The sequence below is a fragment of the Schistocerca americana genome, chromosome 8 (assembly GCF_021461395.2).
Source record: "Schistocerca americana isolate TAMUIC-IGC-003095 chromosome 8, iqSchAmer2.1, whole genome shotgun sequence".
Lineage (NCBI taxonomy): Eukaryota > Metazoa > Arthropoda > Insecta > Orthoptera > Acrididae > Schistocerca > Schistocerca americana.
The window spans coordinates 132,133,960-132,160,972 of NC_060126.1; the positions used below are offsets into that span (position 1 = coordinate 132,133,960).

The following is a 27,013-nucleotide window of genomic DNA, read 5'->3' on the forward strand; positions in this document are numbered from 1 at the left end:
ATGGAAATGGAAGAGGATGTAGATAAAGATGAAATGGGAGATATGACACTGCCTGAAGAGTTTGACAGAGCACTGGAAGACCTAAGAAGAAACAAGACCTTGGGAGTAGACAACATTTCATTAGAACTACTGATAGCCTTGGGAGAGCCAGCCCTGACAAAACTCTACGATCTGGTGAGCAAGATGTATGAGACAGGCGAAATACCCTCAGACTTCAAGAAGAATATAATAATTCCAATCCCAAGGAAATTAGGTGTTGACAGATGTGAAAATTACCGAACTATCCGTTTAATAAGTCATGGCTGCAAAATACTAACACTAATTCTTTACAGGCGAATGGAAAAACTGGTAGAAGCTGACCTCGGGGAAGGTCAGTTTGGATTCCGTAAAAATGTTGGAATACATGAGGCAATAATGACCCTACGATTTATCTTAGAAGATAGATTAAGGAAAGGCAAACCTACATTTCTACCATTTGTAGACTTAGAGAAAGCTTTCGACAATGTTGCCTGGAATACTCTCTTTCAAATTCTGAAGATTGTACAGAAACCAGATGGCAGTTATAAGGGGCGAGGGGCATGAAGGGGAAGCAGTGGTTGGGAAGGGAGTGAGACAGGGTTGTAGCCTATCCCTGATGTTATTCAATCTGTATATTGAGCAAGCAGTAAAGGAAACAAAAGAAAAATTCGGAGTAGGAACGAAAATCCATAGAGAAGAAATAAAAACATTCAGGTTTCCCAATGACATTGTAATTCTGTCAGAGACACCAAAAGACCTGGAAGAGCAGTTGAATGGAATGGACAGTATCTTGAAAGGAGGATATAAGATGAACATCAACAAAAGAAAAACGAGGATATTGGAATGTAGTCGAATTAAATCAGGTGATGCTGAGGGAATTAGATTAGGAAATGAGACACTTAAAGTAGTAAATGAGTTTTGCTATTTGGGGAGCAAGATAACTGATGATGGTCGAAGTAGAGAGGATATAAATTTTAGATTGGCAATGGCAAGGAAAGAGTCTCTGAAAAAGACAAATTTGTTAATATCGAATATAGATTTAAGTGTCAGGAAGTTTCTGAATGTATTTGTATGGAGTGCAGCCATGTATGGAACTGAAACGTGGACGATAAATAGTTTAGACACGAAGAGAATAGAAGCTTTCGAAGGCATTGAATAGAATTGGAGAGAAGAGAAATTTGTGGCACAACTTGATTACAACAAGGGATCGGTTGGTAGGACATGTTCTGAGGCATCAAGGGATCACCAGTTTAGTATTGGAGGGTAGCATGGAGGGTAGTGTAGAGTAAAAATCGTAGAGGAAGACCAAGAGATTAATACACTAAGTAGATTCAGAAGGATGTAGATTGCAGTAGGTACTATGAGATGAAGAAGCTTGCACACGATAGAGCAGCATGAAGAGCTGTATCAAACGAGTCTCTGGACTGAAGACCACAACAGCAAAAAACTCTGCTGCAGTCTTTGCCATCTCTACAGCAACAAAGTTCTTACAGAATATGGTGACCTGCTTAAACTTTGGTCTGGCAACGCATTTTCTTACGCCATAACGCCCATCCCATTCGGTTCTAATCAAAATTTCACGTAGTTCCCTTAGTTCTCCATTGTTTTACCGAAGACTGAATTATTCATTACTGCTTGAAGGAGATAAACTGGGTGATTCTAACCAGCTCCATACCCAAACTGAGACGCTTATTCCCCAACATTGTCATCACTTTTGGAGTGGAGCCTCCTCGCGGATTTAGTTACTCTGGACAGAGCGGCAAGTCAGTCTATCCATCATGCAGACTAATAGGGCATGTGAGTTCTGCCTCCACAACACACCCGATTTCAGAATCAGCTGCTATACCTTGTATTCGTCTTCAGGCACTCATCGAAACCCACCTAACGGCAGTGGTTGCTGCATGGCGTGCCCGTATCAGTTATTTATGTCCAGGTACATTATGTAACTAAAATAAGGGGATGCATTGAACCTGTCATCAATCTGCTGGTTATCTGCTTTCGCATGCCTATGGACACACTGGAAAATTCCCTCATGGATGCATGTCAGCATCGGTCAGAATTCAATGTAGCACGTCGCTGTCTTTGGCATTGCGTCCCAATACAACCCAGGTGCTGTGTAATAAATGGCGGGATCCAGAGAACATGTGGCTAGGCGTAACTCCAGAATTTCTCGAAAGCATCAGTAACCAATTCCACACCTGTGTCCTTGTAAAGCCGTGCATACTCTCCTCAACTGCAGATGTTGAATTCCCGCCAGACATTCATGGCTTGCTCATACTCTGCATCCATTATGCCATTGCCTGTAAGGTTGCTGGAGAAAGTAGTTATTTCAGGTAGCCTGGTTTCGTTGAGTTTCGCCATACTATCCTCATACTCATATGGGAAAACACCCTTCCTAGTCACAAGTTGAAACTTTTCCTCGCTGGAAAACGCAGCTTGAGTGATATGCAAATCCCGAGATAGAGTTTCAACGAGATTCTGGAGTGGCGCCTGCATAAAACGTAGTATATCAAGGACGCGGATCATAATTCATGGCGTCATTCATTTGGAGAATGAAATGTATTTCTCGCCTCTCTCAGGTAGGACAATGACCTGATTTTTCTCCCAACCGTAATCAGCGGAGTGCTCAACTAGAAAGTGAGCGTCATACCCACTTAAATTATGGAAGAAAACGGGTATGTGCCTTGGTAACTGGTACTTCAAATGGCACGTATTGTGAGCTGCACCACGGAACTTTCCTGTAAGATCACAGTGGTCCCTACGAGGAGTTTTCGCTTTTTTGTCTAACGGCAGCCCACAAATATAAAAATTACACGAATCTTCATTCTCCTTCGATTTCTTCCTGAGAACGTTGTCGCCATAAAGTTATCAACCTCCCATGAATGTTTTTCGATCCCAGTGAGCAGCCAAACCATAGGATTATCCCCAACATAAGATTCGTAGTAGTAAAGGTGATATGTGAGGCTACAGGGTCTGCTTCACAGCGGGTCACAGGAGCGAGGAGGCATTCATAGTTGGCGTACACTACAAATGGGTATCGCTCCTGCTGGTTATCATTATTGAACTTTATGAATTTGTTTTCCTCAGTACGCATAATAACACGTAGCAGGTCCTTGGAAGTGCAGTCTACTATATGTGCCGCTAATAGCTTGTGTGGGGAGAAATAATCCAGGCATCTTAAGCAAATATGCTGTTTATGTTTATTCATCTGGGAGGAAAGGAATTGGGACAATTCTTTGATCCAGACATTGTGATAATTATCACTTTCAGAGAAGAGAAGCATGTTTACTTGCAACTCACGCTCACCAGCAAATTTTGAAAAATGGAGGGGGCCAACGACAATACGCTTGTTTTGTTCATATGACTTGCTTTTCTCAAAAAAATGGTTCAAATGGCTCTGAGCACTATGGGACTTAACTGCTTAGGTCATCAGTCCCCTAGAACATAGAACTACTTAAACCTAACTAAGGACATCACACACATCCATGCGCGAGGCAGGATTCGAACCTGCGACCGTTGCGTTACCACTCCTGCCGGCCTTGATTTTTTTCTCCTACAGGCAATAAACATGAACCGAAATTCCGGTATTCTGCACCTCAAATTTTTGTATGTCCTGGCCGGCCGAAGTGGCCGTGCAGTTAAAGGCGCTGCAGTCTGGAACCGCAAGACCGCTACGGTCGCAGGTTCGAATCCTGCCTCGGGCATGGATGTTTGTGATGTCATTAGGTTAGTTAGGTTTAACTAGTTCTAAGTTCTAGGGGACTAATGACCTCAGCAGTTGAGTCCCATAGTGCTCAGAGCCATTTGAACCATTTTGTATGTCCTGAATCTTGACTGGGAACTCGATACAATCAAATTTATAACGCCCAAAAATATTGTTACCTACATGGTATGTACTGGGACGCTTGAAATGATCTCTGTAATCGTAATTTCTCTCGCAAGCCAGGATGTGACCATCGACTCTCTTACCAAACATGAAAAATGCTTATGATTAATGGTGTTTTCGTAAGCATGCACAGAAGTGATGAATGCTTTCTTTCTGAGATGAGTCTTGAAAGCGGGAGACGGGAAGGGTACCATGTGATGGATGGGGTGCATCATTAGGACCATAAGGGAGAATGCAGTCGGTGTTATTCTGGGCTATTTTCTTAAGCAGGTCCTGTTAGGACTAGAATTTCTATGCAGGCAAGCTGAGACATCACGAAAGCTCCTACAACAAGAAAAGCGACCATGAACAATTCTCGTGATACTTTACGAATTCCGAGAAGGGACTGATATGTAATGGACGTCCTGTCCCGTTATGATCGCTAGGAAGAATGCATCCGGTGTTACTCTGCGAAACATTGCAAAAGATTTCTATAGCGCTTCCTGTTCTTTACATAGACAAGTGACTTCAGTGTAACACTGACAACCTTTTAGCTGTGCCTGCGAGGGTGAGCGGCTATGCAAACATTGACTGAAATGCAAAACGTGTACAAATTTGACCTGGAAAAATACACCATGAGAAGCGATGCTTGGCGTTATCGATATGAACATACTGCGAAACGACAAAGAGAACATAATCATGTGAAGGGTCACAGCTTTGACGACATAATCGACACTGAAGATAGCGTGACGCACGAGTTGTACAATAGACGAAAGAAACACTTTTATGACAGTTTTATATGGCTGTCTGAACTTTCTGTGCGTTGCATGCAAGTGGGAGGAGACTGTCTAGAGCAGCCTAAACATTAAAACGACCATCTAAACGTTTTCCTTTTATTAATCGAGTCTCTAAATCTTTTTCGACTGACAAGGTACTGTCGCATTTCTCTTAATAGTGATTACCGGTTTAATTCAGATTAGTATCATCTTCAGGTTTGTTGAAACAAGTAAAAGGCATGCTAAGTTTGTTATAACACAGTTAATCAGAAATGCACACATGGTAAATATAAAAGTGTATACGATACAAAATTGTAGTTGCAAAGCAAGACAAGTTTTACTTGCTGTCCCAGCTTCCGTAAGTGACTAAGGTACATACATTACTGATCCGTGGTAAAAATTGCTGTTTTGAAGAGTGCGCCACTGTGCGTTGTGTGAAGCAGTCGCTCTTCGTTTCTGGTGGTGGCGCCGCTGTGGCAATCGCAGCTTTGGTGTCTCCCTCTGGTGGGAAAGGGGAAAGGTTGCCTGTTCACGTGCATTTAAGGGGCGCTATGAGCTCGGCGGTTTTTCCAAGACCCAGGCAATCATCGTAGGTCGTACCACTCGCTCCTTCCGGCTCCTGGATTTCTCCCTTACTGTCTGTGCCCGTCCTGTCTGCCTCACCCCCACCCTCACCTACCTGGGCCTCACCATAGACAGTCACCTCACCTGGATCCCTCATCTCCGCTCCATCCAATCCAAAGCCCACAACCGCCTCCGACTCCTCAAACTCCTCTCCGGCCGGACATGGGGGTTGCACCCCTCTACCATCCTCCACACCTACAAATCCTTAATCCGTCCCATCCTCTGTTATGCCAGTCCTGCCTGGATATCTGCCCCCCCCCCCCCAAATTCTATAAGTCCCTCCAGATCCTTGAGCGTCATGCACTTCGCCTCGCCTTTCGTATACGTCTCCCGTCCCCCACACAGATCCTCTACGATCTCATTCCTTTCCCCCATCTGCTCCTATTCCTTGAACATATCCGCATCCTCTACACCTCCCGCCGTCTTGAATCCCCTCACCCCCTGGTTGCTCCTCTCCTCTTCGATCCCCGCCCCCTGCCCCGTCTTCACCGTTGTGTCCCCCCTACCCTCCATCTCTACACCCTACATCTCCTTTCCCAAGGTGGCTTCCATCAACTCCCCCTCCCGGATGATGCCCTCTCTCCCTCCATTTATCCCTCCTATCAACTCTGATCCTCACTCCCCCTCCTTTCCTCTGTCCTTTTCCCGGGCTCCCTCTCCCCCCCTTATATCCTCTTTCTTCCCCACCTCCCCTCTCTTTGCCCCCTTCTCTCCCCCACGTCCTTTTACATTTCCCTCCTCTGCCTCCTCTCATTCCCTCTCGCGTCTGCCCTTCTCCCCCTTTATTAGTCCTCTCCCTCCTTGGTTTCCCCCACCCTTTTCGTTTTTTCCTCTCCTCCCTCCTTGTTTTTGCCCCCACTCCAGGTCCCCCCCCCCATCTGCCTTGGGTCGGGAGTGCCATCTTTGTGCCGCCTTTTTTGTGCAGTGTTTTACAGTGTGTTTTTCCAGTGCGTGCTCCGTGTTGTGTCTTTTGGGAAGTGTAGCGAACAGCCATCATACTGTCGCTGGGTGTGCTTTTTATTACTTGCGAACAGAAACCAGACTGTCGCCATGTTTTTTAATTGTGTGTCTACTGTGTTACTTGTCTGATTCCTGTGTCTTTTATCTACATTGCCAACCCACTTTTGCTTTCTGTTTTAACTTTCCGCAATTTTACGCCATTTTTCACTTTAAATCGCCATTTTATCGCCTGTTTTTCCTTGTTTCTTTCTTCTTCCTTTATTTAAAAAAAAGTCTGTAGGCTGTAGAGCAGCGTAGTAAGCAGCTGCCGGCGCGCCCCCTTAAGGGGGAATTGAAAATCAATAAAGAAAAAAAAAAGAAACTCGGCTGTTGGTCAGTCGGAGTGAGTCTGGGTCAGTCTGTCAGTCTCGGCGAGTCTGTGCAATTGGTCAGCCTGGTCAGTGTGGGGCAGTCAGTGTCTGTCTGTCGTCCGGAGTGCTCAGGCAATGGGCATTGGCGGTTGGATCGATCGGTTGGTCGGTCGCGCACTGAGACACAAGATGACTTCTCCGCCTGGAGCGTCAGCGCATGTGAGGCCGCCACGTGAGTCCAGTGGTCGCGCCATATAGCGATGGGGTAGCGGCTTCGCAGCCGACACGAGAGCAACAGGAGCCAATCCACGACATCGGTCTGGCCGGTGCGAGCTGCGACGCAGTGAGACGGGAAATCAGCGCGCCTTCCTGCGTCCGTAAAAGCGGCTGGCAGCGGACGATTCGGGAGAGCGTTTTGGGGGTGCTGCGCCAGGTCTCCTCAGAAATCGCAGTTTATTAGAAGTTAAGTGATTCGTGATATGTTGTTTCACTTACTTGTTAAATTCTACTTGTTCTCTTCGTCAGTCTTTCGTCCCCAGCTTTCTCGTCTGTCTCTCGTCGGCATTTGTTAGGCAGTTAGTGTCTGTCTGTCGGTCGGTCTGCCGTACGTTAATAGCTGCTTCTGTCATGTTTGTCTGATTCGGTGTTAACGAAATTATTGCTTAAGGTGTAAAGGCCGAATTCCTGAAATATGTTTTTATCTTGCCTATCATCTTGAGAGGCAGAAAATGTGTAATGTAAAGCATGTTTGTACATTTTATGTAAGATTGCATTTCATGGGTTTTTATTTAAATGGTCGTTTTAGTATAAAAAGGTGCCACCCTTCCACCGTAAGAGTTCTTTCAAAAACGAGTGGCACTTTCGGTGGCAAATAATTCTTAATGTGAATGTTTTGTACCATTTCCATCCCTCCTACGGGGTGCATAGTTTGTGTGGTTGTGCGAGTTGTTAAAATTTTTAGTTTAAAGTAGTCTGGTGTGTTGCAGATTTGCACCAGTGTAGTCTTTCAGAGGTTGTTGTGAGCGGTCTTGACTACGGTCTTGTTAAAAGGGAGCGGCAAGGTTCTCAGCCCGAAAAAAAATGTTATTTCTGCCTCTGAATAAATAGTAACTTCATTTCTAGAGGGTGCTTTCTGATTATAAGTTTTAAATCTGGTTTTTTTTTTTTTTTTTTTAAAAAAGGTTTTAGGAATAAAGTTTCCATTTGTCTAAATTTAATTTGTTCTCCATCAGTTACCCATTGGCAACTACTTCCACTCTCACATAGTGTGATTAAATGTGTTAATGTTCTTGATGAATCGTTAGTAAATAAAGTAAATTCTTTGAGAGAAGGTTTTGAAAGTAAATACACGGTTCAATTACAAATTCAAGAACCACAAAGCTGTGTGGGTAAGCGTGTTAGGAGGTATCGCCATCTGTCTGTGGTACATCAGAATGATAAAGTAACTGTGTCAAAACAAAACGGTTACAAATATCTAAAAAAATTATGGTCAGTGCATAAATCTAAAACTAGAATGGAAGATTTAGCACGCTTTTACATTTAGATTTTGGGACTTATGACCCGCATCTCATCCCAAAAGGGAGGTGTAGTCTGTGCGCTCATAATGCAGCCTGTTGCGCATTCGATGAATCAGGCATACACCTCAGTCTAGTAGTGATGTCCGAGAATTACGATTACGTGCAGTTAAATGGTATCGCAGGTATTAGTTCCTTTGCACTCATTAGCAACAAACCAAGAAGCATACTGAAAAGCAATGTCCTCTGGTCTACCCACAGTAGCCAGTTATGGAACTACGAGGGTCACTTCAAAAGTCGTACACACTGCGCTTGCGCGACTCTTACGGTGGCGCCACCAAGGAGAAATTCAGGTCAGTCGTGAGCGAGACTTTTGGCGTAACGGTCGCATATATGTTTGCTGGTTGGCGTGGTGCGGCTATATCACGAGCACTTCAGTTTTAAAATGGAAGCTGAAACCGGGTCATGTCGGATTACACTTAGTGACCACAGTTCCTATATCGAAATCGAAGCCTTACGTGGAAAGAACACAACGGAAATTTACAGTGCTTTGAGAGAAGTGTGTGTGAATAGTGTAGTGCATCGAAGCACAGTATCACGGTACTCTTCTCGTTTGCAGGGAGATCGGGTAAGCACTGAGGACAACCCAAGATGTGGAAGACCATCAACTGCAACAGACTGCATCTCTCAGGTTATTAACAACATTTTTAGAGAGGATCGACGAAAAATATGTGATGAAATTGCATACGAGATCAAAATGTGTGTCACTTCAATTTACAGAATCATAAATGAAAAGTTAAAGATGAGAAAAGTTGCTACCACATGGGTTCCTCATTAGTCCTGGATGATAATTACACGAAATATTTGTCAGGATCCGTAAGCAGTGGGTCCCTGAGGTACAGAATACGTGAACTCCGAGAACTATGTTTAAACAGTTTATTAACAAAAGACTGATTATAAAGCTCGCACGCTACGAGCACCCATCATCACTGTGCCTGACATCCTAACATCGGCTAATTATGGTCGTATCGAAAGGCTCCATGGTGAGCTAACAAAAAGAGACATATTCGCGCCCGAGGCCGCGCTAGTTATATGACGCGCTGCGGACGGCGGCCAGTGGGTTACTCTGCTGTGGCGCTCTGGGGCCGGACGCACGTCTCCTGACCAAGCAAATTGTCAGCATTCCAAGATAGATCGGCTAGTGAGAGCGTGTTACGTACTGTACGGCTACGTGCAAACCCGTAGATCCTTACACATACCAGTGAAAGAAACACTCGACAGAAAAGGATGGAAATTGCTTCCATACCCACCGTACAGTCCTGATAAGGGACCCACAAGACTCTGATTTGTCTCCCAAAGTGAAGGAGCAACTCTGTGGAAAACGTTTTGATACAGTTGATGAAGCTTCCAGTGATGTGAGCCGAGTAATCAGACAGATGAACAATTAAAGTGTCCTATCCTGAAAACAGAATTTGCCAAAATATTGGGAAGCTGTCATAAGCAATAATGGGGATCTGAAGGCCTGTAAATAATAAATTATGGTCTTCAGTTTTTAAATTACCTTTCATAGCATTTTGCGTGGCTATGCACCACACCATAATTTCCAAAATAAGAGAGTGATTTATTTGACCACATCACAAAGACAAAGAGACTTCTACTGGCCTCATCCAAATTCAGTTGTGTGGAGAATATCTGGAAAGTTCTTGTTATAAGTGGACCCTTTTTCGTGAGTTCCGGGCGGCTACTGATTAGTGATGAGCCAACACACTTTGGTGCCTTTGGCGTCCATGATATCATGCGCCACGTCGTTATCTGGGGACATTCTACCCTATATCAGATACAAGCGACCAGTCAGGTTCCTCATCAACGTAGATCATCGCGCATTTAGTAAACACATTTTCAAAAGGGCAACGAATGTTTAAATTGATAGGACATCCTTCCTCCCAAAATATACTTTCAATACAGACGGGTGTTCAACGAGCTACTATTTACGTATCCATGGCGAATACCTGCGATAGTATTATGTTTTGTCGGAATGTCGATCTGCATCCATCATTTTCAAGCCATAAGCATTACTGAAACACCCTCTAAAGCTGCTGGGCAGAACAGGTAATAGGTTTGTGAAAGGGCCAAGGGTTGAAGTTAGCTTCTGCTTCTAATTCTCATTTATTGTAATTTAGCAACTCTTTCACGGCTGAAGGCCTCCAACAAGAAATCTTAACAAGATAAAAATCCAATTAAGATAGCAATAAAATAATTCTAAAAACAAAATACGCAAAGTACAGTACAAATGGCTGAGGGCCACAATTAATTTCCAAAATTTTAGAATATATTACCATAGGCCATTAAAGGCAGAAGGCCAACAAGAAATCTTTAAAAACATCAAAAATTCAATTAAGGTATCAATAAAATAATTTAAAACCCAAAAGGCAACATATACAAGGTGCAACACAAATGGCTGAGGGCCACAATTAAATTTCAAAGCTTCAGAATATATTACCATAGACCTTCAAAGGCAGAATGCCAGCGTGTTTAGCAACAAGAAATCTTAAAAATCAACAACATAAAAATCCAGTTAAGATAGCAATAAAATAATTTAAAGAAACAACATATGCAAGGTGCAATACCAATGGCTGAGGGCCACTATCAAACTTCAAAATTTCTAAATATATTAGCATAATCTTTAAAGGAAAAAGGCCGCAGTGTTTAAGCTTGAAAGATAAATTAAAAAATTAATTTTGCAAAATTTTAAGAAATCAAGAATAACCACAAGCCTAAAATTTAAAATAGGTGACAACAGATAATTGAACACCGATGGCACTCAGAAAGCCTCCAGGGAGGTCGGTCTGCCCTCATTCTCTTAGGCGAGACAGGTGGCGAGCCCAACTATACTTAATCTGTCTGAACCCAACCAGGGGACAGCCACGGACCGACCGACACAACAACTTGCTTCCCGTCAATCAGTACATGAGAACCGCAACCGGCAATGTTACAAACATGATAATCCACAATGGAGTACGTATTATCTCTCCAAATTACAAAAAATTGTTCAAATTGCTCTGAGCACTATGCGACTTAACTTCTGAGGTCATCAGTCGCCTAGAACTTAGAACTAATTAAACCTAACTAACCTAAGGACATCACAGACATCCATGCCCGAGGCAGGATTCGAACCTGCGACCGTAGAGGTCGCTCGGCTCCAGACTGTAGCGCCTAGAACCGCACGGCCACTCCGACCGGCTCAAAATTACACACCATGTTGGACAGCGACAACAGGTGAGGAAAGGACGCAGCCTGAAAATACGTTAGTGGCCATGACAGGTAATCGGAACACTAACGGCCACTAGGCATAAAATTCCGCTGGTGCACTTGAATTTGAAACACGGTAATACACTCCTGGAAATTGAAATAAGAACACCGTGAATTCATTGTCCCAGGAAGGGGAAACTTTATTGACACATTCCTGGGGTCAGATACATCACATGATCACACTGACAGAACCACAGGCACATAGACACAGGCAACAGAGCATGCACAATGTCGGCACTAGTACAGTGTATATCCACCTTTCGCAGCAATGCAGGCTGCTATTCTCCCATGGAGACGATCGTAGAGATGCTGGATGTAGTCCTGTGGAACGGTTTGCCATGCCATTTCCACCTGGCGCCTCAGTTGGACCAGCGTTCGTGCTGGACGTGCAGACCGCGTGAGACGACGCTTCATCCAGTCCCAAACATGCTCAATGGGGGACAGATCCGGAGTTCTTGCTGGCCAGGGTAGTTGACTTACACCTTCTAGAGCACGTTGGGTGGCACGGGATACATGCGGACGTGCATTGTCCTGTTGGATCAGCAAGTTCCCTTGCCGGTCTAGGAATGGTAGAACGATGGGTTCGATGACGGTTTGGATGTACCGTGCACTATTAAGTGTCCCCTCGACGATCACCAGTGATGTACGGCCAGTGTAGGAGATCGCTCCCCACATCATGATGCCGGGTGTTGGCCCTGTGTGCCTCGGTAGTATGCAGTCCTGATTGTGGCGCTCACCTGCACGGTGCCAAACACGCATACGACCATCATTGGCACCAAGTCAGAAGCGACTCTCATCGCTGAAGACGACACGTCTCCATTCGTCCCTCCATTCACGCCTGTCGCGACACCACTGGAGGCGGGCTGCACGATGTTGGGGCGTGAGCGGAAGACGGCCTAACGGTGTGCGGGACCGTAGCCCAGCTTCATGGAGACGGTTGCGAATGGTCCTCGCCGATACCCCAGGAGCAACAGTGTCCCTAATTTGCTGGGAAGTGGCGGTGCGGTCCCCTACGGCACTGCGTAGGATCCTACGGTCTTGGCGTGCATCCGTGCGTCGCTGCGGTCCGGTCCCAGGTCGACGGGCACGTGCACCTTCCGCCGACCACTGACGACAACATCGATGTACTGTGGAGACCTCACGCCCCACGTGTTGAGCAATTCGGCGGTACGTCCACCCGGCCTCCCGCATGCCCACTATACGCCCTCGCTCAAAGTCCGTCAACTGCACATACGGTTCACGTCCACGCTGTCGCGGCATGCTACCAGTGTTAAAGACTGCGATGGAGCTCCGTATGCCACGGCAAACTGGCTGACACTGACGGCGGCGGTGCACAAATGCTGCGCAGCTAGCGCCATTCGACGGCCAACACCGCGGTTCCTGGTGTGTCCGCTGTGCCGTGCGTGTGATCATTGCTTGTACAGCCCTCTCGCAGTGTCCGGAGCAAGTATGGTGGGTCTGACACACCGGTGTCAATGTGTTCTTTTTTCCATTTCCAGGAGTGTAGTTAACTCGCTCAAGAAACACTGCCTGAATTTACGTCAGTGCCCAGGCAGATATCCAGAACACTAACGGTCACAAGACAGAAAAATCCACTGGTGCACTCAAATCGTAGTCGACCAAAATAGTTAATTGCACTGCATATAGTGGCTAAATCTCAGCAGTAGAACCACTCGGTGTTACTCACCGGAATACGTCCCCAACAGCAAATCACTGACGCGAACCACCACAACATGAATAGACGTGGCTTGGGTAGTTGAAACCACTACTCAACTTTGACGTCCTGCGTCGGCGAACCACGAAGGTCGAAGCGATTGGACAGCTCCACACACGCCCCGACACTGCGCAGGGACTGCCAGCGGCCCCAACCGACTGCACCGCGCTGGGAACTTCCCTCTTCCGCAACAACCGACCAAATCACTCCAGACCCCCTTGCCGGAAATTATACGCATCAAACCAAAGATGGTACACGGTGCAAATATCGATACACATCACTGCTGCCACACGTAGAAGGAAGAAGAACCACGACGTAACCGCTACAAGGGCGGGAAACCAAACACAGATAGACAGCGAAGTTCACGAAAACGCATAGTTGGGAGAGAGTACGGCTCAACCACTAAGCATCCAGCTGTGCTCCTCATAAGTGGTTTCGAACGTTTTAAAAAATGTAAGTTTTAATACACTGTCTATATCAACACTAGCACTAAGTCAGTTTTACAAGTATAGGGCAGAAAATCGGCCCTGTGATTTGTGAAAGAGCCACTTAGAATTCAGCAACAGTAATTTAGGTGAACTAGAATGATTGGAAATGAATGTGAATCCTAATTTCCCAGAACAAATGTCTACGGCCTTGACAAGTGCGACACATGTCGAGCGAATCACAAAGGAGAGGAAGTTACTTTATGAGAAACAGACGTACATTTAGCATCCTACAGCCACGCCGAGTGCTGCGTTAGAAGAATTACTAAAATTTTCTCTTCACATACCTGGTAGTCTCTAGTTGTACTGATGTTGTCTCCTATTTTGGTAAGCACTGTTAGTCACTGTCGTGTAGTACAACTCATACCTTTTCCGTGGATGACGCATCGATGTCAGACATCATGGAGATCGTACCTTTAGCACCTTCACCACAACCAGAGGTAGCTGCGTGACGTGACTGCCGGCAAGGCAAGTCGGTCGCTGGTTGACGTTAGCATGTGCTTCGTGACTATTTTGTTCAGATGTTGAACATAGAAACACTGCATGTCAATGAATACTAGATATTTTGCTTTTAACTAAAGCATCAATGTCTGACACCACATTCTGAACACTGATAGAAGATAAGCTTTTAAATTGAAGATTAGGTAGATTTTGTTTCTCCTCATTACGGAAAAAATTACGCACACATTCGAATATCCAAATATCGACATAAACGTAGCAGCAGACTTTTGGCGTTGTTGATATTTATGTTGAAGAAAAAATTTATTCGAGTCTGCAAGACTAATTTTATTACGAAGCTATTCACTGAAATGCCTGTCACACTGCAGGTCTACAGGTTCTAACTGTAGCTAGGCATTCTGCATTGACGTGTTATAAATTGATACTGGTTTCTCTGACCTCCGCTCTGGAGTTCCTAACCCGACCTTAATGCTGCTTTTCATCGATTTTAAAAGGGCTACTCTCCACTTTAAGCACGACGCCATTAAGTATATGCTTGCGTTGAAAACTGCGGCGAACTTGACACACGCTGTAGTGTGCGCACAGTTTGCACTTCCCTTAAGTTACATAGTGACGTCTGACAGCCACATTTTACAGCGAGCGCCCACTACTGAGGAGGCGAGCAAGCGTGAGGGCTCGCGCCCGCCTAGCCGCCTCCGGAACCAGGGCAGTTCTGGCATACCTCACACAGCTACAGCTCTGGCGGGTGCCTGCAAGCGCGCTACTGCCAAAATTGTGGCTAATCTCGCTTAGCGCCCTCTCTCTATAATTCTAAAATGGTAACACCGGGAGTCCACAGATGCCTACTTCGAGCACCTGGAGAGCGGCAGTAACGAGAGATTTTCGCGCAGTTCTTGTTCTCCATTCCTTGTTGAGTTATTAGTTTAGGCAGTTTCACTCGAAGAAAAATGGCATCTTTTGTGGTATTATTTGTGCAGTTTATTTAGCGAGATGAAAATCAATAAACAGAAACTAAGAAATATTTCTCTTATGTCATGTGGCTGGGGTTTACAAACGACTCGAACAAGATGTATTTTTACAGCAGGAAGAATGCGACTGGAAAGGGCAACCGAGTATCACCTCCAAGCACATCCTGAGACCTGAAAGTCAAGAGAAGGTACGGTTACGATTGTGGACGGGGCCGTAATCGGTTACTATTGATTGCCTTTTACAGTTACACACAATTTATTTTAAACTGGTAATTCCGGACACAACAATAAATAAAATACCACACGTTATTAATGCAGCAATAAACAACAGTGTAATTAAAACTCACTGCAACTTACAAAATACAGGTGTAGAAATATTAAAGGACAGTCGCCACAAACAAAGCAGAAGGCATCAGACGCCAGGAATGGCAGTAAATAAGATTTTAAAGGCTTACTGCGTAAATACAAATACCAAATTAGAATTTTATGCCAAGTGACCACAATCACGGCTGAAGGCCTTACACGCCAAGAATGGCAATAAATTAAGTATTGTTTCAGAACTCGCTGCAATTTGCAACTTACAGGTACTGAAATATTAAAGGTAAGTCACCACAAATACAGCAGAAGGCATCAGAATAGCAGTGAATAAGGTTTTAAGGCTTACTACTATATACAAATACTAAATAGAAGGCAAATGACCACAATCACAGCTGAAGGCCTTACACGCCAGGAACGGCAATAATACGAGGGTTATTCCAAAAGTAAGGTCCGGTTATAAAAAAAAATCAAAACTAAAATGTTTTCTCAAAACAATTGTTTTATTTACATTCCTTACATCTTTATCTATTTTTCTACATAACTTCCATACTTATTTAAACATTTGTCACATCGTTCAACAAGCTTTTGAATGCCCATGTTATAGAAATCGGCCGCCTGTGACGATAACCAGTCCTTAACTGCTTCTTTCACTTCATCATCTGTGTCGAAGCGCTTGCCGCCGAGAAACTCCTTTAAGTAACGGAACAGGTGGAAATCACTTGGCGCCAGGTCCGGACTGTAAGGAGGATGGTCCATCTGTTCCCATCCAAATTTCTTGATCAGAGCTTGCGTTTCATTTGCAGTGTGGGGTCTGGCATTGTCATGCAACAACAAGATTCCAGACGACAAAAGACCACGTCGCTTATTCTGGATTGCACGTCGAAGTTTAGTCAGGGTAGCGCAGTAGGCGGCTTTATTAATCGTTGTTCCTCTCTCCATAAAGTCGACTAACAATACTCCACGTCTATCCCAGAACACAGTCGCCATAACCTTACGTGTTGAGATTGTCTGCTTTGCCTTGACCTTGACTGGCGATGACGTGTGACGCCAATGCATTGACTGACGTTTAGACTCTGGAGTGATGTGAGAAACCCATGTCTTATCCCCTGTGACAACATTGTCTAAAAGACTGTCACCTTCCTTATGATATCGCTCCAAAAAATCAAGAGCAAAAGCCATTCTTTTCATTCGTTGGGGCTCAGTAAGCAGCCTGGGAACCCAACGGGCACACAATTTGTGAAACTTCAAATGTTCAGACACAATTCTGTACAAAGTTGTTCTACTCACATTCGGAAAATGCATGTCTACGTCTGTAATAGTGAATCGGCGATCTTCACGAATTTTTTTGTCAACCGCATTGACCAAATCGTCTGAAATCACTGATGGTCGGCCACACCGTGGTTCATCGTGCACATTATCCCGTCCTTCATTAAAAGCTCGCACCCACTTGCGCACTTTACTGTCGCTCATTATGTTAGGACCGTACACTTCAGTAATCTGCCGATGGATTTCCGCCGCTGAATTGTTTCTTGCAGACAAAAACCGTATCACTGCCCTTACTTCACAATCGGCGGGCTGATCAATTGTCTTAAACATTGTAAAGTGACACTGTGAACTACACTCAGCAACAGTAACAAAGCGAATGGCGGCGTTTGACGCGCAAGGCTTGCCGGGAGTCGGCGCGCATGCGTGTTTTGTCATTGGCGCCAAATTTCAATAGTTACGGCGAATCGGACCTTACTTTTGGAATAACCCTCGTATAAAAAATTTGTGGCCGAGCGGTTCTAGGCGCTTCAGTCTGGAACCGCGCGATCGCTACGGTCGCAGGTTCGAATCCTGCCTCGGGCATGGATGTGTGTGATGTCGTTAGGTTGGTTAGGTTTAAGTAGTTCTAAGTTGTAGGGGACTAATGACCTCAGATGTTAAGTCCCATAGTGCTCAGAGCCATTTGAACCAATATAAAAAATTTAGAAACCTGCTGTAAAACAGCAAAGACAATAGCAAAGTTTAATTAAAACATAAACAACTGATCACCAAACGGTTGAAATGAGATGATGGTAAGCTTTGTAAAGCAAGGGGCCACAGACGGTGCTCCAGAAATCGACCTCTGAGAAGGTCCGGCAACAAACACATTCGCAAGCGATGAGATAGGCAGCCAAGAGTTGAATTCACTTCACGACATGGTAACACAGACTAGTGGCGGTCTAACGAATGACTAATGATACTCTTGCTGAAGCTACCTGACGTCCGACAAACCAAATGCAACCATGGAACAATACGCCAATGCTGGAACCGGCGGTCTGCACTGCATCCCCAGAATACTGTGTTTAGAGCGCCCAGAACGAGAAAGGAACCACTACCAGCAAAGTAGAAAGCACTCCGCTCACTGCTCTTCGCCTTGGCGACACTATGAGCAGAAACATGAACCCAGGTCTCTGCAGAATAGCGAGATATCACAATGGTGGAGGTTTCTCTACTTGGATTGAAATCCACCCATCTTAAAGCTTGCTGGATGCGGTTTACGACGAGGTCATACACCCTGGTGACCACAGCCCTTCCATCCGGCCGTCCATGCGTGCCACCAGCGGTCCCGGCGTGTTCTCGTACTTCACGGACCTGGCTCTTCCTGAGTCCCCAACCAAACTGGCCCACTCACGCGACCCAGAAAAACAACGACGTCGCCCCAAAGATAGGGCAACAGTTACTATATATCGATAACCGCCACTGTTGCTACTAGCAGACAGGAAACGCTTGCGAAACGAGTGGCGCCAGTCAACACGAGAAGAAGACAAACAACCGCAACCATGCCAAATAAACGATACCTTCTGGCCTCCAACAGAGGGCAGAAACCCACTAACAGTACCAACGAGAACCACAGCACGGCTCAGGTCCATAATGCGCAATGTCAAATGGCTCTGAGCACTATGGGACTCAACATCTGTGGTCATCAGTCCCCTAGAACTTAGAACTACTTAAACCTAACTAAGCTAAGGACATCACACACATCCATGCCCGAGGCAGGATTCGAACCTGCGACCGTAGCGGTCACGCGGTTCCAGACTGACGCGCCTAGAACCGCACGGCCACACCGGCCGGCAATGCGCAATGTCTATAAATATTTAAAACATCTTGTAGACAATGATGGTAAGGTGTTTGCATGTACATGCACATTCATTAGGAAAGATCTGCGGAAGTGATGATATCAAGAAATGCACTCGCGTGTTATCGAAAAAGCAACCATTGCCAGAAAAAGTCTTTCAAACTTACAGGCTATTTATGCTGCAGCTTGTGGTGTTGATTTAAGAACTGTCTCCAACGTTCGATTCTCGCAGTTGAAATATTAAATAACACAGCTCTTGAACAACTAAACGACTTTGTTAAAGATGTTGTGAGGTTTCCATGGAGAGGTGGTGTGCTCAGCAACTGTGCGATGATTGGTATTTACAGCAATCGACCACAGAGCAGCCTGTTTTCACGGCAGAGCTACGCTTCAACTGTCTTATAGGCAACATCAGTGCAGTTAGAACGTGTCATGTTAATCAGTTAAGCATTATCGTTAGTGTGCTAATGTGCCTGGAATTCCAGTAATATATTTTTTATACTGATATGCATTTTTGCGTTGATATCCGTACGTTTACACTTCATATAAAGATATAATACCTGATGTTGTCTCTAATAATTTTACTCACTGTACACTGCACACAATCAATTGACTGACAAGGCTTTTAAAATGTTTTTAAATTCAAATATTGATTGTGACAAAAGCAGGAACTATTACAAGGAGTAACAGAGTGGCATGTGACTATCAAGTGCATGTGACCCAGGGTATGGCAACAGAGCACTAACAACCACCCGCCAGTACACCTGACCAAACCTATAGCAGAAAGGATCTAGTTTCTAGAAGCGCCTCTGCACAGTGCAGTGCCGTAGCGCCTTTCTTGTACTGCCTTCAGTGAACCCATACACGAGATGCATATAGGCCTATTCTTCATCAGTAAACGTATCCAAGGCACAACTAACACTGCCGGAACACAAAACCCGACACACCATCGGGCAGTACTGAAGGCAAATTTGAGGGTAGCCAGGAAAGGAGACCGTTATTGTCGCCAACAGCAGGCACCGTGAGCGAATGGAAGCAAGACACTTACTGCATACAGTCGAAATTTGCACTGTTGTGCACCTTTTCAGTGCAATTCAGACAAAAATTGAGGCAAGAACCAAAACGAAATGTAACAACTTTATATCGGACCTCCGGAGAATGGGAGTCCTATACACCAAAAATACTCAGTAGGTGCCTCTGAACAACTTCTGAAAGTATCCCAGTGGAGTTGTGGTTCACCCGTATACAAATATAACACATTTATGTTCAGATAGATATACTGCTTGTATGTATTGACATTTATTACTAGATATAATGAATAAAACAAAATAATAAAAAAATATTTATACAGGTTCTCTAGAGCTTTACCTCAATAAGAAACGACATTGTGCAATACGAAACAGATTATTTTTAAGACATGGATGCAGACGTATTTAGGTTCAAATGGCTCTGAGCACAGTGGGACTTAACATCTGAGGTCATCAGTCCCCTAGAACTTACTACTTAAACCTAACTAATCTAAGGACATCACACAGATTCATGCCCAAGGCAGGATTCGAACCTGCGACCGTAGAGGTCGCGCGGTTCCAGACTGAAGCGCCTAGAACCGCTCGGGCTACAACGGCCGACTAGACGTATTTAGGAATGTGTATTTTCTTCCTTCAGTTCAGGATTAACAGCTTTCGAGTTTTCTGGATTACAGTAGAAAACTAGGGAGGAAGTCGTGCCTAGGAGGCAACAAGATGGGAGTTCTGTGAAACTGCTGCATTTAGAAATATTGTGGACCACTTCTTCCCCTCACCCCCCCCCCCCCTCCTGTACTTGCAGCGCTGTGTGGTGCCATTGGATACCAGATACAAAGGAGTAGATGTGTTGACAGTTCCGGGCACGGACACAAGGGCAGAGCAGAGTCGGCAAGTTAAAAGGCTGGCCTGCGGCAGTAGGTAAATAAAGCAGCGCCAGCAACTGTTCGGTTTTATGTTACTGGTTTCACAGTAAAGCCTGCAGCCACGAGCCTCATCTGTCTCACACATGGAAAGGCTATCCCTTGGTAACTGACAAACTCTTGGCGTTATTTCAGGTGCTTCATCACTATCGAGATTATAATAGCATACTTATCATACAAGTGACTGAAACATGTGTGTGTGTGGCAGAAGCACCAGATCATTCAGAATAAGACGTTAAAATGTTACTAAACTTCTATTCTCGACACTTCTGGACGTCATAAACACAGCTTTCTAGCTCAGTATTGGTGATTTCGTTTTCACGATTCCATCCGCCAAACTACTAGTCGAAATTTGCAGTCTGATGTCCTTTTCAACGTCTGATGTTTAAAAGTACTATCATATAAATTCTAGGCGTTTCGTGACGGTGTAACGTTAAATATGAGTACTGTATTTTCCTAAAAACAAGAAATACAAGGTCGGAGAAAATTAAATTTTAAATAGCTTTTTTTTTCAAGAAATAAGATTGAAGAAGGCGAACATGGCAAAAAAAATCCACAAAGTTGCTAAACCCGGTTTTTCTGAAGTAAGCAAAAACTATAGCTCCGATCGTAAAATATCGCATTTTGATCCTTACAACTAACAAATTAGTAAAACTTATTTAGTACTAAGCTTACAACCGTTACTGCAGGGCGAACCGCTGATTACATCTAGCCTATTATCGTCAGAGCGTTATTTTTACTTCTTTCTTCTTCAAATCGTTTTATCCAGTAAAGCAATTACTCTTTTTAATGATTCGAGCAAGTGGTTTTTAGCTTGCCTTGTGCTATGCTTACAGTAAACAAGAAGTATGGAAACGTTAGTGTTAACGAGTTACAAAAAACGGCTTTAACGATTTTTTCTATATATGTCGAAATGTAGCAAATTAATCGATACTTCTAGAAAATCAATCGACAGAGCTTTAAGTCCTACAACGTTTAATGGAGCTATAGTTTAAACAAAAACCGTCTTTGCAACTTTGCGGATTTTTTTGTCATATTCGCCATCTTGGATTTGGTCTGTGATACTTAACTTTTTATATATTTCTGGTCGTGCCAATACAGCTGTCTCATCCGTAGAATGTCAGTTACGACGATATGAGCGTAAAGACAGCACCTAGTCCCCGAGCAGAGAATATCCCACCCGGAAACGAACCAGGGTCTCTTTGGGTAGCAAGCCGGCGAGTTGACCACGCAACTACCAAGACGTACGATACCTAACTTACTCTGATTATAAATATCGGAGCTCTCTTTTGTACAAAGCGTATTTCATCGTCCTCTTACATATAATTCACAGAAGAAGTGTAGATGTCCACCAGATAAACAGCCTGTAGCAAGCTCATTGCTTGTGTACCTCTTGCTTCTAGTTTGTGATTTTTAGGAATTATTCGTTTCAAATGACGTCATCGTTGAGTGAACGTTAAAACCTAAGTCCGCAGCTCGTGGTCGTGCGGTAGCGTTCTCGCTTCCCGCGCCCGGGTTCCCGGATTCGATTCCCGGCGGGGTCAGGGATTTTCTCTGGCTCGTGATGACTGGGTGTTGTGTGATGTCCTTAGGTTAGTTAGGTTTAAGTAGTTCTAAGTTCTATGGGACTTATGACCTTAGATGTTAAGTCCCATAGTGCTCAGAGCCATTTGAACCATTTGAACCTGATTTAATTTCCTTGCTTTCGCGTATAAATCTGTAACCTAACGGCCAGAGAGTGCGACAGTGAACGTAATAAGGAAATGATAAAGCACTCCAGCCCTTGTCCACCGCTGGTGCGTTGAAATAAAGCGAGACGCACGGGCAAAGAAATCAAATACGACAGCGCACAGAGCTGTAAGCAGCTGGCGAACATCGTTTGTCTCAGTCACTGTTTGCGAAGCTCCTGGAAGTTTACGTTTAGCTTCCGAGCTTTCCTCTGCTGAAAAGCAGTCCTGCGGCCTCAGCGAGAATGAGAATTCTTGTTCCGAACTCCTCAGGTCATACTTTTCAGCCTTTCACAGTTGTACAACTTTATTTGACTATTTGATTTGTTTACTCGTTGCATATTTCTTACCTCCTGTAAAGAAGCTGTTTAAGTGATCTATGACCTTGCAAATGACATAACGTTCTCAAGAAATCGGGTTTCGTCTCAGAGGATCAATACGAATTACAAAATGATTTTAACAAGATATCAGCGTGCTGCAAGAACTGGCAGTTGATCCTGAACAATAAAAAAGTGCGAGAGCCTCAAAATGAATACTAAAAAAATTCTGCTAAATTCGGTTACAAGACAAATCCTCATATTTTTAGGTCGTCGATTCAACTAAATACCTAGGGATTACAGTTAGGAACAATGTAAACTGAAACCATGACGCAAAGAATGTTGCGGGGAAGGCGAAACAAAGACTGCATTTTAATAACAGATCACTTAGAACATATAACTAAATCTAATAAAGTGTAGGCAGCCTCATTATTAGATTATGTTATACATTCTTCGTGTTCTGTCATTAAAACGCAGTCAATGTTTCGCTACGCGTGTCTGCGCCCTTCTGGAATATTTCTGTGCGGTCGGGGATTCGTATCAGATAGGATTGACAAATCGAAAAAGTTTAAAGATGAGCAGCTAATTTTGTGTTAGCATGAAATAAGGGAGGGAGTGTACCTGATATGACAAGAGAGTTGGGATGATAAATTTGAAAATAAAGGCCTTTATTCTTTGCTGCGAGATACTTTCACGAAATTTCGATCATCAGCCAATATTTTGTTGACTCCCACCCGCGCAGATAGAAACGACCATCACGATAAAATAAGAGAAATCAGAGTAAGCACTGCGAAATTTGTTTGTTCATTTTTGCTAGTGCTAGTCAAAAGTAGAACGGTCAGCCAATGGTCTGAAAGCATTTTTATGAACTCGGAGTAGTAATGTCGTTATATACTGAGCTGACAAAAGTAATAAGCGATATGCATATAAACAAATGATGGTAGTTCGCGCACACAAGGCATAAAAGGGCAGTGCATTGACGAAGCTGTCATTTGCACACAGATGGTTCATGCGAAGACGTTTCCGCACGACGGAAAGTAAAAAACTTGTGGATTGGTAGCTGGAGCTAGACGTATGGGACATTCCATTTCAGAACTTGTTAGGGAATTCAATATTCCAAGATCCACAGTGGTAAAGATGAGCCGAGAATCCAATTTTCAGGCATTACCTCTCACCAGGAACAACGCATTTGCCAGCGGACCTCACTTGAGACGTTTGCGTAGAGTTGTCAGTGCTAACAGACAAGGAACACTGCGTGCAACATCCGCAGAAATCAATTAGGAACGTACGACGAACGTCTCCGTTAGGACATTGGGGCGAAATATGGTGCCAATTCGCTATGCCAACAGACGAGCGACGCGATAAATTTTGCTAATAGCACGACATCGCCTGAAGCGTCTCTCCTGGCTTCGTGACTACATCGGTTGGATGAGCCTCGATTTCAGTTGGTTAGAGCTGATAGTAGGGTTTGAGTGTGGCGCAGGCCCTACGAAGCAGTAGAGCCAAGTTGTCAACAAGGCATTGCGCAAGCTAATGGTGACTCCATAATGGTGTGCGCTCTATTTACGTGGCATTGACCGGGTCCTCTGGTCCATCTGAACCGATTATTGAAATGGTTATGTTCGGAAACCTGGAGGCTATTTGCAGCCATTAATGGACTTCATGTTCCCAGATAACGATGGAATTTTTATGAATGACAAAGCGCCATGTCACCGGGCCATAACTGTTCGCGATCCTTTTGAAGAACATTCTGGACAGTTCGAGCAAGTGATTTGGCCACACAGATTCCCCTCCTCAAATCTCATCAAACAATTATGTAATGTAATCGAGAGGTCAGTTTATACACAAAATCCAGCACCGCCAATACTTTCGTTTTAGAAGCAGTATGACTCAATATTTCTGCAGTTGATTCCAAAAAAAAAAAAAATGAAAGAAAGGTTCTAAGCACTATCGGACTTAACATCTGAGGTCATCAGTTCCTTATACTTAGAACTCCTTAAACCTAACTAACTGAAGGACATCACACACATCGATGCCCGAGGTAGGGTTCGAATCTGCGACCGTAGCAGCACGCGGTTCCGGACTGCACAATTATTGTAACTGGTCCTTGATATCCTGAATATTGGCATTGGAATGGAATTGTCAGAGCTCGTCCAACACACTTTCTATCAGGAAGAGATCTGGTGGGTCCAGCTGTCGGAGTCAGTACCTCAACAAGACGCAGACCGTTGCTAGAGAAAAGTGCTATCTGTAGCCGAGCGTTGTCCTATTCTTAAATGGCATCGCATGCGACATAACACATGTTTGTGACATACCGTTGTGCCTTCAGAGTCCCCTCAATCACCAATCACTACCAGCCATGACCTGAAGTCACACACAATAGCTCGCCACATTTTGACGCCAGGAGTAACTCCGCTCAGCCTTTCAAAAATATTCTAAGAATGGACCCTCTCCCCAGGTTGCTGTCATACTCGCCGATGATTGCGTTCCAGCGTAGTGCTGGACCGCGATTCATCACTGACCACAATTCGACCCCACTCATCAACAGCACATGCTTCAAACGCAGCTATTTGTGTTGTGGCTTTGACGGCAGTCGACGCAAGGAACTTTGATAGGATATTTGAAAGTTTTGTGGAAATCGTCTTAAATGGTGAATTATGTCATTTTATCCCCATAACATGAATTCCTTCCTCTTGAATTTCATTATTTTTTTATAGAAAAGGGAATGAGTTTCAAATAATTTGAAAGCCTGCTAAAACGCTTCATTTGAGTCATGTGAAGCCTGTGACGTCGCTGCCTAGCTCGCTGCCCTCACAGCCGTAAAGCTCATTCACACTGATATCTTGTTTCGGAATTTGCATTTCGGAAAATAGATTGCATGTGATGTGTAGTATCACATTGCACAAATACATCTATAAAAACTCCTGAAATATTGTTTTTGAGGGTTCGTAAGAAGGAGAAAATGCGTAAAACACAACGAAATTAAACTGGCAGCGAAACGTGAGAGAACTGACTGTCACTGTAGTCGATGTTATCTGCACGTTTCTGAGAGCTCCGTTGATAAAACAGTGGACTGACGGTTCGTAAGCAGTTATCTATTGGCCGCTGGTTCATTCGGGTCCGAGCAAAAATTTTATCTATTTGTAGACGGCTTAATAGTCCTCATTAAGAAGACCAAATCACAATTTCTAAGCTTCACACCATCAGTGAAAAACATAGTGATGTTGAGTTTTCCCTGCAACTACAAGCTCTACCATTTACAGTCACTTTTCACACAATTCATCTTCAGGAAGATTTCTAGTCAATGTGGCCACACACCTTTTACTTTATTAAAAACATTCCTTTTTTATCTTCACGCCGTCCGACTGGGATCCGCATTCTTTATAAAGTATCGTCGTCTTACATGAAAATGAAGCAAGTCTGCTTCAGACACTGACGTTAGTTTCCACTCACAAACATCCCATCCTTTACATTTGAGTTACCTGCATGTTGTACATGCCTTGTATCTTTCAACATGCAGGACCTCACCACTCCACGCTCCTCGTTGTAGCGTGGGTGTTTGTGTGCACATAAATTAAATGCATTTATGTTGTGCTGTCCATTCCTCGGACTTAAGTTAATCAAAAGCTATCGAAACAACTGCCACCATGAGTTCTGGCTAATGCTACTCGTATTATCGTGTTTCGTGTAACACTTTTAAATTTTACGAGCTTGCAACTTTTAAAAATTTATAAAGCTGGCAGAATTCAAACTATAAATCTTCTGATCAATAGCCAGACACGTTACCCATTATGCCACTAAGCCAACCAACACTTCTGCTGATGGTCTTCTGTACAAGGAAATCAACACTAAGATTTGTCAAGAATTTCATTTTGCTTTGGGTCATAGTTCATGACTGCAGTGACAATGAACAAATTCGCAGGTTATGTGCTGGCTTAAGCTGTCGCCAGCACACTGGTCAGCCAAGATCTAGTGCGCACATTGATAGCAGGAGCTGAATTAAGCGAGAGAGGCCTGAGACACACTGACAAGCAACATGCCGCCAACGCCCTCTCGACAGCATTTATTTAGGCCGCCGCCGATGACTGGAGGGACTCACTCGACTCACTGACTCACTCACAGTGCAGTTTGGCGTCTGTCAATTAGTTGCAGTGCGGGTGTAGTTTATTGCAGGCTGTGACAGTACATAGCGTCCAGATTAGTGACTATAGCGAGACTAAAATGTGTGATAGCAATATTACCGATATTGTCTGCAAGAGGACTATTACGGAGGACTGTATTAAAGAGTTCATGTAAATAAAGGACCATATTAATCCATATGTGCATTTTTGTTGTACAAAGGAGATACCAGCCACCCATAACAACACCTCTCCCTTGCTTCCTATGGTACAAGACTCTACAGGTCAAGCTCTTCATCTTTCACATGAATCTGATAGTCGATAATCTAGATAAGATAGATGAATATATATTAAGTATAAATGAAAGAACCTGGAAGAAAATTTAATGGAAACAGAAGAGGAAGTGGACGAAGACTAGATGGAGAATGCAACTGTGCGAGAGGCTT

General features: G+C 44.1%; 1 protein-coding gene across 1 annotated transcript in view; it reads left to right on the forward strand.

The window, feature by feature from the left end:
• LOC124544641 (cardioacceleratory peptide receptor-like) overlaps positions 1-27,013 on the forward strand; it is a 456,935-nt gene that overhangs the window by 56,084 nt on the left and 373,838 nt on the right. The gene's annotated exons all lie outside the window — the stretch shown is intronic.